Below are 13,124 nucleotides of genomic sequence, written 5' to 3'. Positions count from 1 at the left end.
GAGGCCTTGGCTACTATTCCTGTCCATTATAGCCTGCTGGGCAGGACAGACATGTTCAGAACACCACCAATCCTAATAATAGCTATGGGTCCCACTTTTCAAAATGTAATGATGCACTAAGGACTGTGTTTTCCATACAGTGTCTTATTTAACCCTTACAATAACCCTCTGCAGTGAGTTTTATTTTTCCCATTTTATAGATGAGGAAACCAAGGCTCAGAAAGCTTAAAAAACTTGATCAAGATCGCACACCTGTTAAGCTAACAGGGGTCTTTGTTTTTTGCACTGATGGAGCCCAAGTGCCTAGAACAAAGCCTCGTGCATAGCAGATGTGAAATAAATCTTTACTGAATGAAAAAAGCCACTTGGGGTGCAAGGAAGGGCTTTCAGGGGGCCCTGGAGATGAACTATGAAGCATGGCTGGGATTTACACAAAGAGGGTAAAAGGCACACTGGGAAGAAAACTGGAAATGAATAAATGCACCCCTAAGGAAACACAACTGTTTTATAAAATAGCAGGAGGAGGAGGGGGAAGTAGTAGTTAAAAGAGGGAGCCTTGAGTCAGAGAAACTGCAGTCCTACTGTGACCCTGCTGCCTATGAACACAACTAAGTCAGTCAGTCTCCAGTACCTCATATTCCTCATCTGTAAAATGGTGAGAAAAGCATTACCTACTATGGCAGAAACTGTTTACTTCCTACCAGATCTTCCGTATGTGCCCTCTGTTTCGAATTCATAAAACCTCAATTTTTTAAACTGGGTCCATTGCCAGACAACCAAATGGCTCTATCTCCAGGCCTCTCTTGTAACTAGGGGCTGCTATGTGGCCAATGAGATCAAAGCAACTGTGGTGTGGCATTTCTGAAAAGTCTCCTTAGAACACAAGAGACATGCCCCTTCTTTCATTCTCCTGTTTGGGTCAATGATGTGATGGCTGGAGCTCCAGTGGCCATCTTGGACTGAGAAGATGAGGGCCACAAGGATGGCAGAACCAAGAGCTGGGAGAAGTCTTGGTCTCTGGACTAGCCCTGGACTTCTTATACATAAGAGAAAAATAAAGTTCCATCTTTTTGAAGCCTTTGTTCATCCCCAATGGATATATTTACCTCAAAGAGGTGCTGGGAGGATTATAAAGATAATGCAGACCAAGTAATTAGTGCTGGACCTTACACATAGTGAACACTCCAACAAATCTTAGCAATCATGTTTTGCTGCTATTCTTATGACTACTGTCATCATTACCATTACTAAAACCCAAAATATTCCCTATCAGGCCTGAACTGTCTTCATTCAGTTATTTAATCAATTTGCTTAAAATTCCTTAGGATTATGTCTTTCATGAGAACCTGATCAAGAGTCTTCCTATCACAGGGTCCTCTTTGAATTTCATCACCAAATCATCCACATAACCAATAACATTGAAAATCTAGGCCAGTTGGTGACACAGGGGGTAGGGGTTAGGAGGTTAACACATCTGAGCACGGTGACTGGGAAGCGTTAATTAAATTCCAAGTTGGGTCAAATGTCCCTTTTTGCAAAGCTCCATGGCAACTCAGTGCCACAAGAGACTCCCTTTTCCTAACCAGACAGACCTTTACACTGCAGGAAGAGGAAAAAAAAATGTAAAGATACAACAATTTGCTTAAAAAGTTCTGAGAGTCAGCATAGTATGCTGGACTTCAAGAGACTTGCCAAGAACTGTGGATCCTTTTACTTAAATCTCTGCTTCTTAGTGTCTCTGACAGATTGTGTGGTTTGTTCCTGAACTTGATCAATAAATGTTTGCTAAAAGATCTAAGGAAGGAAATAAATGCCATGAGTTAGCAGGCGTGGTTCTCATAGGTCAAAGGATTGGCTGCATTCAGATGATGAAGGATGCACTCGGGAAAACTACAGTATCTCAGGCCCCACCCTAGACCCACTGAATCAGAATCTCTGGGTGTAGGGCCTAGGAATCTGTATTTTTAAGCTGCTCTGGTGATCTGATGTGTATTCAAGTTTGAGACTGTTCTGAAATGCCCCCGTTCCCCCAACTCTCTCTTACGTTGGGTTGCTATGTGCTCAATCGCTCAGTTGTGTGCAACTCTATTTGACCCTATGCACTGCAGTCCTCCAGGCTCTTCTGTCCAGGAGATTCTCCAGGCAATAATACTGTAGTGGGTTGCCATGCCCTCCTCCAGGAGATCTTCCTGACCCAGGGATTAAACCCACATCTCCTGCATTGGCAGGTGGATTCTTTACCACTGAGTCACCTGGGAAGCCCCCGATGGGCTGGGTTACTTAGCAAAGTCTGTGATGGGGATTCTTGTTGAAATGTATGGAGGGGATACTCTCAGTGGAGGAGGAGCACGCCAGCTGATGGAGAAGACAGAGGCAGGGCACCAGCAGCACCCAGTCCCAACTCCACCATTCTAGGCTGGAGTGGAGTCGGCCTTAGTACTTGTGTGGCTTTGTTCTCCACGGAAGCCCTCAAGTCTCCACTCCCTTTGCTGACTTGGTCCGAGTTTACCATTTACACAAGTTTACCATTTACACTCTTGAAGAAGAGTTTAACCTGGAGGGAGGTTTTCAGAACCTGATATTGTCCTTTCAAGGACCAGGGCCCCCAAATAGGTATACCGATTACCGACGAAACTGCCAGGGTTATCATTTGCTTGGTAAGTTCTGCCAGGAGTTGGCCCAAAGTCAATGTCCCAGAAGCCTTCTCAGGCGTTCCAGCCATATTCACTCAGACTCCAGAACAAGCGACTTAGACGATTCCAGCCACCTGGTGGTCCATCCCCTCTTCCTTCTCAACCCTGACAAATCCAGATGCAGGCTCCGAGCTCCCTTTGGCTTATTCTCAATGACTCCTAAATGGGTCAAATCACCTTGGAGACTGGCCAAAAGCTAATTTTGTATTCACCACTGACCTGTTTGTTCTCCCCCTGGCACTTCAGGAAAAAGCTGGGTGAATGCCTTTTCTCCTGGTTTAAGTCTCTCCCCCTGGAGCAAAACTTGCTGCCCAGGCCACTGTCATTTATCCAGAGTTCCTGCTACCCTGTCCTGAGATCAGTACCCAGGCTTGCTCACTGCCCATCTGCTGCATCCCTGTACCTGAGTGCACGTGTGGGGAAAATTAAAGGCCCAATAGGTCTCCAGTTGGAGCTGCCTGGCCCCACAGCTGTTCCTGCCCCCACCAGGCTTAATGCCAAGGTTTGTGGAAGGTACCTTGGAAATGGGGAGCATCAATGATAAAGCACAACTCAGTTCCCCATCTGTCGCCTGCTTTTCATCCAGAGATCAGCCAAGAACCATGTCTGGAGCACTCCAACCCCCTAAGGAGCTCCACAGAGACTCAGTCTCTGCTCTCATCAAGGAAATGCCACCATTCTGGTTTCTTGTATTGGAGCAGAGTTCTAGGAAAAGAAGCCGAGAAGGGAGGAAAGAGTGAGGAGTGCTGAAAAAAAAAGAGGGGGAATGAGATGTTTTCCTTTTGTGGTTCATTCAAATCCAAGTGGAAACTCAACACTTTCAACCAGTCAGAGTCTGGAGCTAGGAAACTAAAAAACCCAGGCCTGGCTCTACTCTCTCTCCAGAAACTGCTGTGTGGCAATGCCTTAATTTAATTGTAAGATGTCAATCCCCATCTCCATCTCATCCCAGATTTCACCATTTGTTTTGTTCTGAGACATTGAGTTGTTTTTCCTTTCCTTTATAAACCGAGAACTCTCTGCAGATGAGTCTGTGTGGCAATCTGGCCCAGCCATGAGAACAAAAACAGCGATTCTTAACAGGGCTCTCAGATTGCCCACTAAAGCTGAAGCCACCACATCGAGTTTTCTCCTGGGAATTACATAATCATGCTAAAACAAAGAGTCTATTCATTCAGCAGATATTTATTGAGCACTTATTAGGTGTGTTTCCCTCTTGGAAACTCATCTTAGGGGCCTCCCTGGTGGCTCAGATGGTAAAGAATCTGCCTGTAATGCAGGAGACCAGGGTTCAATCCCTGGGTTGGGAAGATCCCCTGGAGGAGGAAATGACAACCCACTCCAGTACCCTTGCCTGGAGAATTCCATGGACAGAGGAGCTTGGTGGGCTACAGTCCATGGGTCACAAAGAGTCGGACATCACTGAGTGACTAACACACACAGTAGGTGTCAAGCATTATTTTATTTTTATTTTTTTCAAGCATTATTTTAAATGCTCTGTAATTTTCACAATTCTATGAGGTACATACTGGTATTATCTCCACTTTACAGGTCTGGAAATTGAGGTACAGAGAGGTTAAATAACTTGTTCAATGCCCTGGAGGTGGTAAATGGTACAGCCTGACCTTCTAACCACTATGCTGGGTTACCCCAATGATAGACGTTAGGGAACTCATTATCCTACCTTGGAAAGTGCAGACTCACCATCTCTCATCATTCACGTCCAAACCCAAGTTAATCATGAGGCAAGACAGGACAGAAATCCCAGTTACCCACAGGAAATACCTGGTGCTTGCTTTGCTGAGTGTTTCAGGAGGAACTTTGTGTAGAGATGGAGTCTAATGCTGAAAGGATAAACCTCAAAGTCAGCAGGTGGAAGAGAATTTGGGCAGGAAAGGGGAGGAAGAACTATTGGGGCTTTCTGTAGCTTTAGAATTAGCTAATGCTTCACTTAAGATTTCTTGAGGATCCTTAGTAAAAGAAAACTATGTTTTACCCAGAAGAGGAAAGAATATTAAAATGACCTTAAGAGCAAGATCATTCAGAACAGAGAAACAGCAATAGATAATCTCCAAGGTTCCTAATAGTTCTATCATTATAATTTAACTTCTTTTTTTCCCCATCTTTTAATGACTCTAGCTCCTTTAGTGCAAATGCTGAAGAAAAGACTTGGCTTCCCCAAATCCGAATGCATTCAAGATGGTGGCACAACTGCTGTCTTAGGCAATTCTTGACCCTAACAGTTGAGTGTATGAATTGAAAGGCAATTTGTGTCCAGCCAGTACTGTGTACTCCTGGCTCCTCTGACACTCTGCAGTGTGGACCTACAGGCAGAAAAGTAGGGTATCCAGTTCAATAAGGAGCCCAGGAAAACAGTCTTCTCATGTCATTCTCATGTCATTTAGCATGAAATCACTTCAACCAGAATGGTGCTAGCCTTCACTGAGATCCTGATGGATGTGAATTAGGTTTATTTAGTTTGGCTACCTCAGATAAGGAAATTCCAGAAGCTTTCCAATTGCTGTTAGATTTATTAGAAATGACATCATGCACTCAGATGCAGGATTCTTGCGTGAGAAAACTGGCAAAAAGGTTAAGTAGTCAACTTGGAAAAGGGAGAACATTTGAAAGGGATAAAAGTCATTTCTCTCATGTGTCCACTCAATGAGAAGACTCAAACATCTGACCAGCCACAAAACTTGCAGTAATGGGACCCAATGGTCAGACTTGGAATTCTAATTTTTTTCATTTGGGAAGTATAAGTAAGAGATCCATCAATGTGTAAAATGGGATAGCTTTTCATTCTCCTGAATTTGAAATGGTTGGGAGATGATGTCATTTAAAAACAGAACAAAGTCTTTATGCTGTACCGACTTTCTCTGGCACTGTCCTTTGAGCCTTGTTAAAGTACTTTTGCTGCCTTTGAGTTACAAGACGCTAACCTCACTGCTGCATCTTTACCCTGAGTCTGTCTGACCTGGAATTTCACTCCATCTCTTGTCCAAAAGGTAAAGGGAAGCAATGGAATGAAATGTGGAGACAGGAAGATAAAGGGCAAGCTGACACTGATGTGGAGTTTGTCACTAAGAACTTAGCAAACTTCCTAGGGCTTGATTCCAACAAACACAGCAGCCAAAGTCCATGGTGGCATCCCATTTAAGCTCCCACCATGTCAACCAGAAAGAGGTCCATTCCAGGGCTGGCTGTGACCAGCAGTATACATAACAGCTGCATTAGTAACCATGTGGGATTACTCTACATACATGAAAACATCAAATGAGAAGGACCTAGAAGCCAAGTCAAAAGGGGAGCTACCATTGCTAGGTATGGCTGCTGAATGCTTCTTTCACTCTGAGAGGTCTAACACCCTAACAAGCCTATGAAGAAACCCACTGTGGCACCAGCTTGAAAAACAGTAAAAATGATTAACCTTTCGTAGTCAGGCTTTTAAGTACTAGAGAACCACAGGATGGGATGGATAAGGAAAGCACAGGATAAGGTTGAGATCTTCTCTGCCCAGTAATGGCAGCCACTAGCTGTATCTGGCTACTGAGCACTTGAAATGTGGTTGGTATGAGCGAGGAACTGAATTTTTTATTTCTTTTAATTTTAATTTGAATACTCCATTCAATTATTAGAAGAACTTAAATAAGAACCATTTTCTTTCTAATTTTGTGGAACTTTATGAAATATAAGTACAGATGAAGTATTCTGGATGGATATTTAGCATCAAAATTAAAATGTGTTATACATGAAAATACACATTGGATTTTGAAGACTTGATATGAGAAAAAGAGTGTAAAAACTTGTCACTAATGTTTCATATAGATTTTATATGATTTGATTTCTATATGGAATTTCATTGATTTTATATGCCAAAATGATACTCTTTTATAAATATTGAGTTAAATAAGATATATAATTAAAATTAGTTTCTGTCATTTCTTTTTCACATTTTGAAGTGGCTACTAACATTTTTAAATTATATAAATGACTTGTACTGTATTTCTAATGGACATTGCTGACTTTGAATGAACAAGATTCAAAACATTTCAAATCATTGTTTTTAAATGTATTAATTATTAGCTGAGAAGAAAATATGAGTTTTTAATCAGCTAGGAAGAGAATTAACTCATGGTGGTTTGCATTAAGTTACCAAAACCCTTCAGTAAGTGGGCTAACTTGGAGGCCCCTGTTCACTGGAACTTTGCTCCAAATTTGTTCACAGCCAAAGTTGGGCTGACTGGGGCATTCTAGAGAAGCAGTTCTCCAGTTTTGGTCAGGGGACCCCCTGGGGTCCCTGAAGCCCTTTCAGAGAACCTGTGAAGTCAAACTATCATCATCATGATTTGAAGACATTCCTTGTCGTTTCACTCTCATTCTCTCCTGGATGCCACGTGACACCATGCCAACTGGAAACAAAGAAGCAGATACGAGAATCCAGTGATCTTCTACTAAGCCAACTACTATGCAAGATACTCACATACAAAAAAGTAAAAGAATGCCATTCTTCCCATTAACATTTGTCTTGGAAAACATAATTATTTTTTCCTCAAAATATGTAGAATATGTACTTATAACTGTTAATTTTGAAATAAACTACCAAGTAAATTATTTTTACTTCTCAGTTTTAATTTCTAATATGATAATATTGATATTGACTCATATGAGCTACAGCTCTTTGGGGTCCTCAATAATTTTTAAGAGTGAAGAGGTATCTTGAGATCTAAAACTTTGAGAACTGCTATCCTAGAAGGACTTGGTAGCAGATGCTGCTGATGGTTCATCCCCTAGCTCCTAGGTGCACGTCTGAGTCCTCCTACAGCTGCTGTGAACACTTTCCCACCTTAAACACCCAGGCATCCCTCTTGCTCTGCCTGAGGGCTTTCTCTCATGCTGTAGGACTATTAGTGAGAGTTCAAAATTTAGAAACAACCAAACACCAATCAACAATAGGCTAAATGCTAAGTTCCAGTGCTTTTGCACCATGGAATAGAATACTATATAATACATGGAATATAATACTATATTATATAATACATGAAATATAATACTATATTATATAATACATGAATATAATACTATATAGCAACAAGGGTGAACAAGGCACTGCTACATACAACAACATGGGATCCTCTCACACTGTTGGTGGGAATGGAAACTGGTGCAACCACTGTAAAAAACAGTATGGAGATTTCTCTAAAACCTAAAAACAGAACTACTATATGACCCAGCAATCCCACTCCTGGGCATATATCCAGAGAAAACTCTAAATCAAAAATATACATGCACCCCAGTATTCACAGTAGCACTAGTTTCAACAGCCAAGACATGGAAGGAACCTAAATGTCCATTAATAGATGAATCAACAAAGAAGATGTGGTACATATATACAATGGAATATTACTTGGCCATAAAAAAGAATGAAATAATGCTCTTTGCAGCAACATGGATGAACCTAGAGATGATGATACTAAAGCGAAGTCAGACAGAGACAGATGTCATATATCACTTATATGTGGAATCTAAAGAAATGATACAAATAAGTTTATTTGCAGGTCAGAAATAGACTCACAGACATAGAAAACAGAACTTATGATTACAAAAGGGGAAGGGTGGGGTAGAGACAGGTTGGGAAGTTGAGATTAGCATACGTGCACTGCTACATTGTATACAGAATAGATGAACAACAGGAACCTACTGTATAGCACAGGGAACTATACTCAGTATCTTATGATAACCTATGGTGGAACAGTCTGAAGGAGAATATATAGAGATATATGTATATGTATAACTAAGTCACTCTGCCATGCCCCTGAAACTAACACAACACTGTAGATCGACTATACTTCAATTTTAAAAATGGTAAACTAAACAAATACATATTAAAAAATCAGGCATATCTAATTGATGTTATTAGAAATCAATATAGTAATTGCCTTTGGGCAGGAAGAAGATCCTGTGGCGGGTGCTGGGGTTTGATCATATTCTAGGCCTTGACCTGTCTAGGGGGTAAAAGGGTGTGTTCAATTTTTAATAATTCATTGATCTGTATGATTTGAGTACTTTTCTGTATAAATGCTAGACATCATTAAAAAGGTTAAAAAAATCAACTATTTTATTATTGTTTTTATACTGTGCTCTGCTAGGCACAGGAGGGGGTAAAATAAAATTTTCAGACATGGTTCCTGGTTTCTGCCTTTACATCAGTCTTTCTGAGAGAGAAAAGTAGAAGATTTAATTTGGAGGTGGGCAATTTGGGGCGGCTTGTTTTGCCTGGACAACACGATGGCTTACTTTGAATTTACTTGCAATACTTTTACTTCCTTAGAACGCACGCAGCATCTTGGGCCCTGCCGCTCCTTGTTATTGTGCCTGCGGCCCTGTCCCACACTTGAGGTACCTGCCTGACCCTGAAGGCACCTGAGTTTGAGGCCTACGATGTGAATGATTCCAGTAGAGACTCAGGCCATTGGGTGATGAAGACCCAGCTCACTGCGCCAACACTGATGGCCAAGGGTGGGGCTATGGGGGCAGAGAAGGGGTGCTAGTGTGAGGGGGAGCAGCATGGGGGGTGCTGTGTTCTGGACGGGCCCTCTGGGGAAGACGGACTGACAGACCAGGGTTTGCTGTCAAGGGGCTGTGGACATGTTCTGACCACCGGTCTCCCAGGACAGTCCTCCACCAAGAGGCCACTTCTGCCATTGCAACCATTTCTAATACAGGGTTTCCTCTCAGTCGGGACCCGTGCTTGTCTCCAGCTGTTAACGGGAGCCTCTAGGGGAGATCACCTTTCAGGACTTTTCAGTAGTCCCAGCGCCCTACCCCTTACCTTAAATGGACACAAGTTACCCCCTCCCCACCTCGTCTCAGTCCCCTCTACACCCACAGAGGCCAGGGCGCAGCTAGGCCAGGGAGAAGCCTGGCTCCACGCGCCGCAAGGAAGGGGGAACAGTGGAGCTGGTCTTCGTGTGCCCAGAGGAGGAGAGCGTGAACACTGCTGAGAGGGCTGCCTCTGCCTCCTGGGGACCCCCTCCTTCCTTCCTGGAGAGCCAACACTTGGCAGAAGCCATAAAAGAGAGCCCCCTCACCCTACTTGGGGCACTGGGACCCAGTCAGAGCATTCCCAGTCACCTGGCCTCTGGCCCCAAGGCTGCAGCCCCCCACCCCTAGCCCCACACCTCACCTCTCAGACCTTCACTGAATCCGGAGCCAGCGGGACCACAAAACTCTTCCCATCCTATGTTGGCCCAGATCCTCATGGCTCCACGGCTGCTAAGCAGCCTCCTAGCCCACCTCTGCCTCCTCCTGGCTCTCCCCGTGTGCCCCCCAAGCCTGAAGATGACCCCCGGGTGGGGACAGATACCACCTCAGGCCTGTGCGCAGGCCCACCCTGAGGTTGGCAGACAGCGGCCCGACATTCCCGAACAAGACCCCATTTGGAAAGTTTGACTCTGGTCTTGGCTGGAGGAGGGAAGACTGCTTCAGGATGACGGCAGAGAGTTGGGAGACTGTCTTCATCACAGACAGACCCACTTTCTTGCTTCAGCTCCTAAGAAATGATACCAGGGCTGAAAATTTGCCCAGATGCCAGGGCTCATAAGCATCTGGGGGCCTTTCAGGAGCCCTCGATGGGAAATAGATCACGTGCACTGGAATCTGTTGCCCACGGCTTCAAAGCCGACGTAGGGTCTCCCCTCATTTTTCCAAGACTGAAATCTCTCCTGCCCTCAATAAATGAAATTTGGGAAGTGGAAGAAGGGGTAGAATGGGGCCTGTGGACTGGCACCTCCTCACACCTTCATTGGAGCCTAAGGAATTCAGATGTGTTCAGTCAGACAGTCAAGGTTTGAAACCGAAACAAAGCGGGAGGCTTCTGTGTGTTTTTAATTGAAGCTGAACAGCTGCAGCCCACCCAGCCTCCACAGGGCCTTGCACAAAAGAACAAAAAGCTATTCTCTCCCAGGTATTGATGGCTATTGTACCAGCTCTGACTGCCAGTTCTGTAAGAGGTCACTCACTTCACCCTGTGGGCTGAGACAACTTAGAATCAGAAAACGTTTGAGCTCAAAGTACTCTTCAAGCCAATCCCCTCATTTTACCAATGAGGGAAAGGAGCCTGGATCACATGGCAAGGGGCCTCGGGGCTCAGACCTAAAACCAGACTGCAGCCCGATCCCAGTGATGCCTGACTCATCAGTGGTGTTCAGAGCCATCACTGGGGGGTTCGTTCCTCAGAGCTGCTGAGGAGGAGGAACAAGCATCAAGACCACGTGACGGCCCCTGAGAAGACAAGTCACTGGCTACAAGCATCATGGAGACCAGGAGAAGTCAAGATGGAGACAGACCAGATAATCATGCTATGTGACGTTGGTTAGACAGAGAAAGACAAATACTGTATGATATCACTTAGATGTGGAATCTAAAAACGGATACAAATGAACTTATGTACAAAACAGAAACAGACTCAAAGACATAGAAAACAAACTTACTAGTATCAAAGGGGATAGTAGGGTGAGGGATAAATTAGGAGTTTGGGGCTAACAGATACACACCACTATATATAAAATAAACAACAAGGTCCTACTGTATAGCACAGGGAACTATAGTCAATATCTTGTAACAACTTATAATGGAAAAGAATATGAAAAAGAATATATATATTGAATATATATATATATACACACACACACACACTGAATCACTTTGCTATACACTATAAATCAACTCTGCTTCAATTTTAAAAAAAGGGTGGGGGCAGACTAGCTTGGAGAGGCAGAAATGACTCTACAGCATCTTGAAAAGGAGATGGGCAAGGAAGCCAAAAAAAAAAAAAGATGTCACCTAAAATCAAATGGCTAAGGTTCAAAATCTGACCTCGAACTTTCTTTCTTGGTGTTCCTCCTCTTTGTTAACATCTGGCTGCTTCCTCAGTATGTGTTCCTCTTCTCTTGGCTTGACCACACATTCAGTTGTTTTTTGCACATTCCCTGCTGGCAAGGCTACAGGTATGTCGGCTTCACTGTGTCCAGAACCCCTCGGTGGCCCATGCACACCTGCTCCTCGCCAGGGTTTCCTGTCTCAGAGGAGAGCACCCCCACCTCTGCATCCACAGCCCAAACCAGACACCTGAGAGCCCTTCAGTCCCCATATCCAGGGAGTTCTGAAACTGCCTTCTTCCTTCCACATCCCCCTGACCCTTGCTCTAATCAGGCCTACGATGGAGGCTTGGGGTGGAGCAGTTTCACCACAGAATAGCCGGTGTGATGTTCTTCCTCAAATACAAATCAGCTCACTTCTCTCTTCCGCTTCAGTCTTTCTCTTGGTTCCCACTGCTCACAAGCTAAACTCCAGACTGTGGAACCGGAGCAAACAAGGCTCTTCAGAAATGACCCTCTGCCTCTTTCTCTTGCCATCATTCCCTTTCCATTCCCACCCCCCTCCTTCCACACCCAACACACCCTCCGCTACCACTCAAGCCATGTTCCTAGTTCTTAACAAGATACTCTCTCACCTCATGGCCAGAGAAAACCTGAGTGTGTCCCTCTGCCTGGAATGTTCTCTTCCCTATGTGGCTGGCCCCTTCTTGTCATTCTGTCTTCAGCTTGCATGTCACGGGAATACTTATTTCCCAGAGGCCTTTCTGACCACTGATGGAATCTTCCTAACCTGGGCATTTTCCATCATGTTGACCCCTTTGGATTTTTTTTTTCACAGAACATTATCTCCATTTGACATTTTCTTGTGTGTTTATTGTTGGTCTGTCCTCACTTGACTGAAACCTCCTGGACGGCTGGGCCACTGTGTCCCAGCACCTAGAAACAGTCTCTGCCCTGAGAGAAGTTCAAGAAATACCGGCCTAGTGAATGCATGGACGCATAAAACAAGATCGGTCCTAGGCCTTAAATAAGGTGATTTGGCTTTGGATTTGGTGATTTTGCTACTTGCATGTTTGTTCTCAAATGTTTTCACTAAGGGATTTGAGCCATCAACTGACTGAGCTCCAGCTCTCAAAACCTCATGGCGGTTGGGAAAAATAAAATCTGAAAATGGATCCTGTTCTTGTTTCTAATACAGATTTCTGTTTAAGCTGAAGTCAGTTTATCTCCTTAAGTTTCCTGCTTTTAAAAAGAGAAAACTCTATCCCGCCTGTCTAATTTAAGTGGTCTGAGGACCAGCTCATGACGACCCTAAGGCTATTGCTCATCCCTGATCACCAGAATCTCACTGTAATTCACTGCCTTCATCACAAACAACACGTATGGGCCAGGCATTGGGCAGAATGGAGGGCATACATCAGCGAGGCAGTTGAAATGGCCTCTGTCATCTTGCATGGTCTACTGAGGGAAGAAAGGCAAGCTCATGAGCAAGACATGACCAGCCAGTAAGATAAGTCTGATGGAGGCACATGGGTGGTGATAAGACCGCAGA

The 13,124-nt window shown here is 44.1% G+C and overlaps 1 protein-coding gene across 1 annotated transcript in view; it reads right to left on the bottom strand.

Annotated features, from left to right (window-relative positions):
* Nucleotides 1-13,124, bottom strand: part of NHS (NHS actin remodeling regulator) — a 338,164-nt gene that overhangs the window by 106,672 nt on the left and 218,368 nt on the right. The window lies entirely within an intron of this gene.

The sequence above is a fragment of the Muntiacus reevesi genome, chromosome X (genome assembly GCF_963930625.1).
Source record: "Muntiacus reevesi chromosome X, mMunRee1.1, whole genome shotgun sequence".
Classification (NCBI taxonomy): domain Eukaryota; kingdom Metazoa; phylum Chordata; class Mammalia; order Artiodactyla; family Cervidae; genus Muntiacus; species Muntiacus reevesi.
This window is presented reverse-complemented; position numbering and strand designations above follow the sequence as displayed.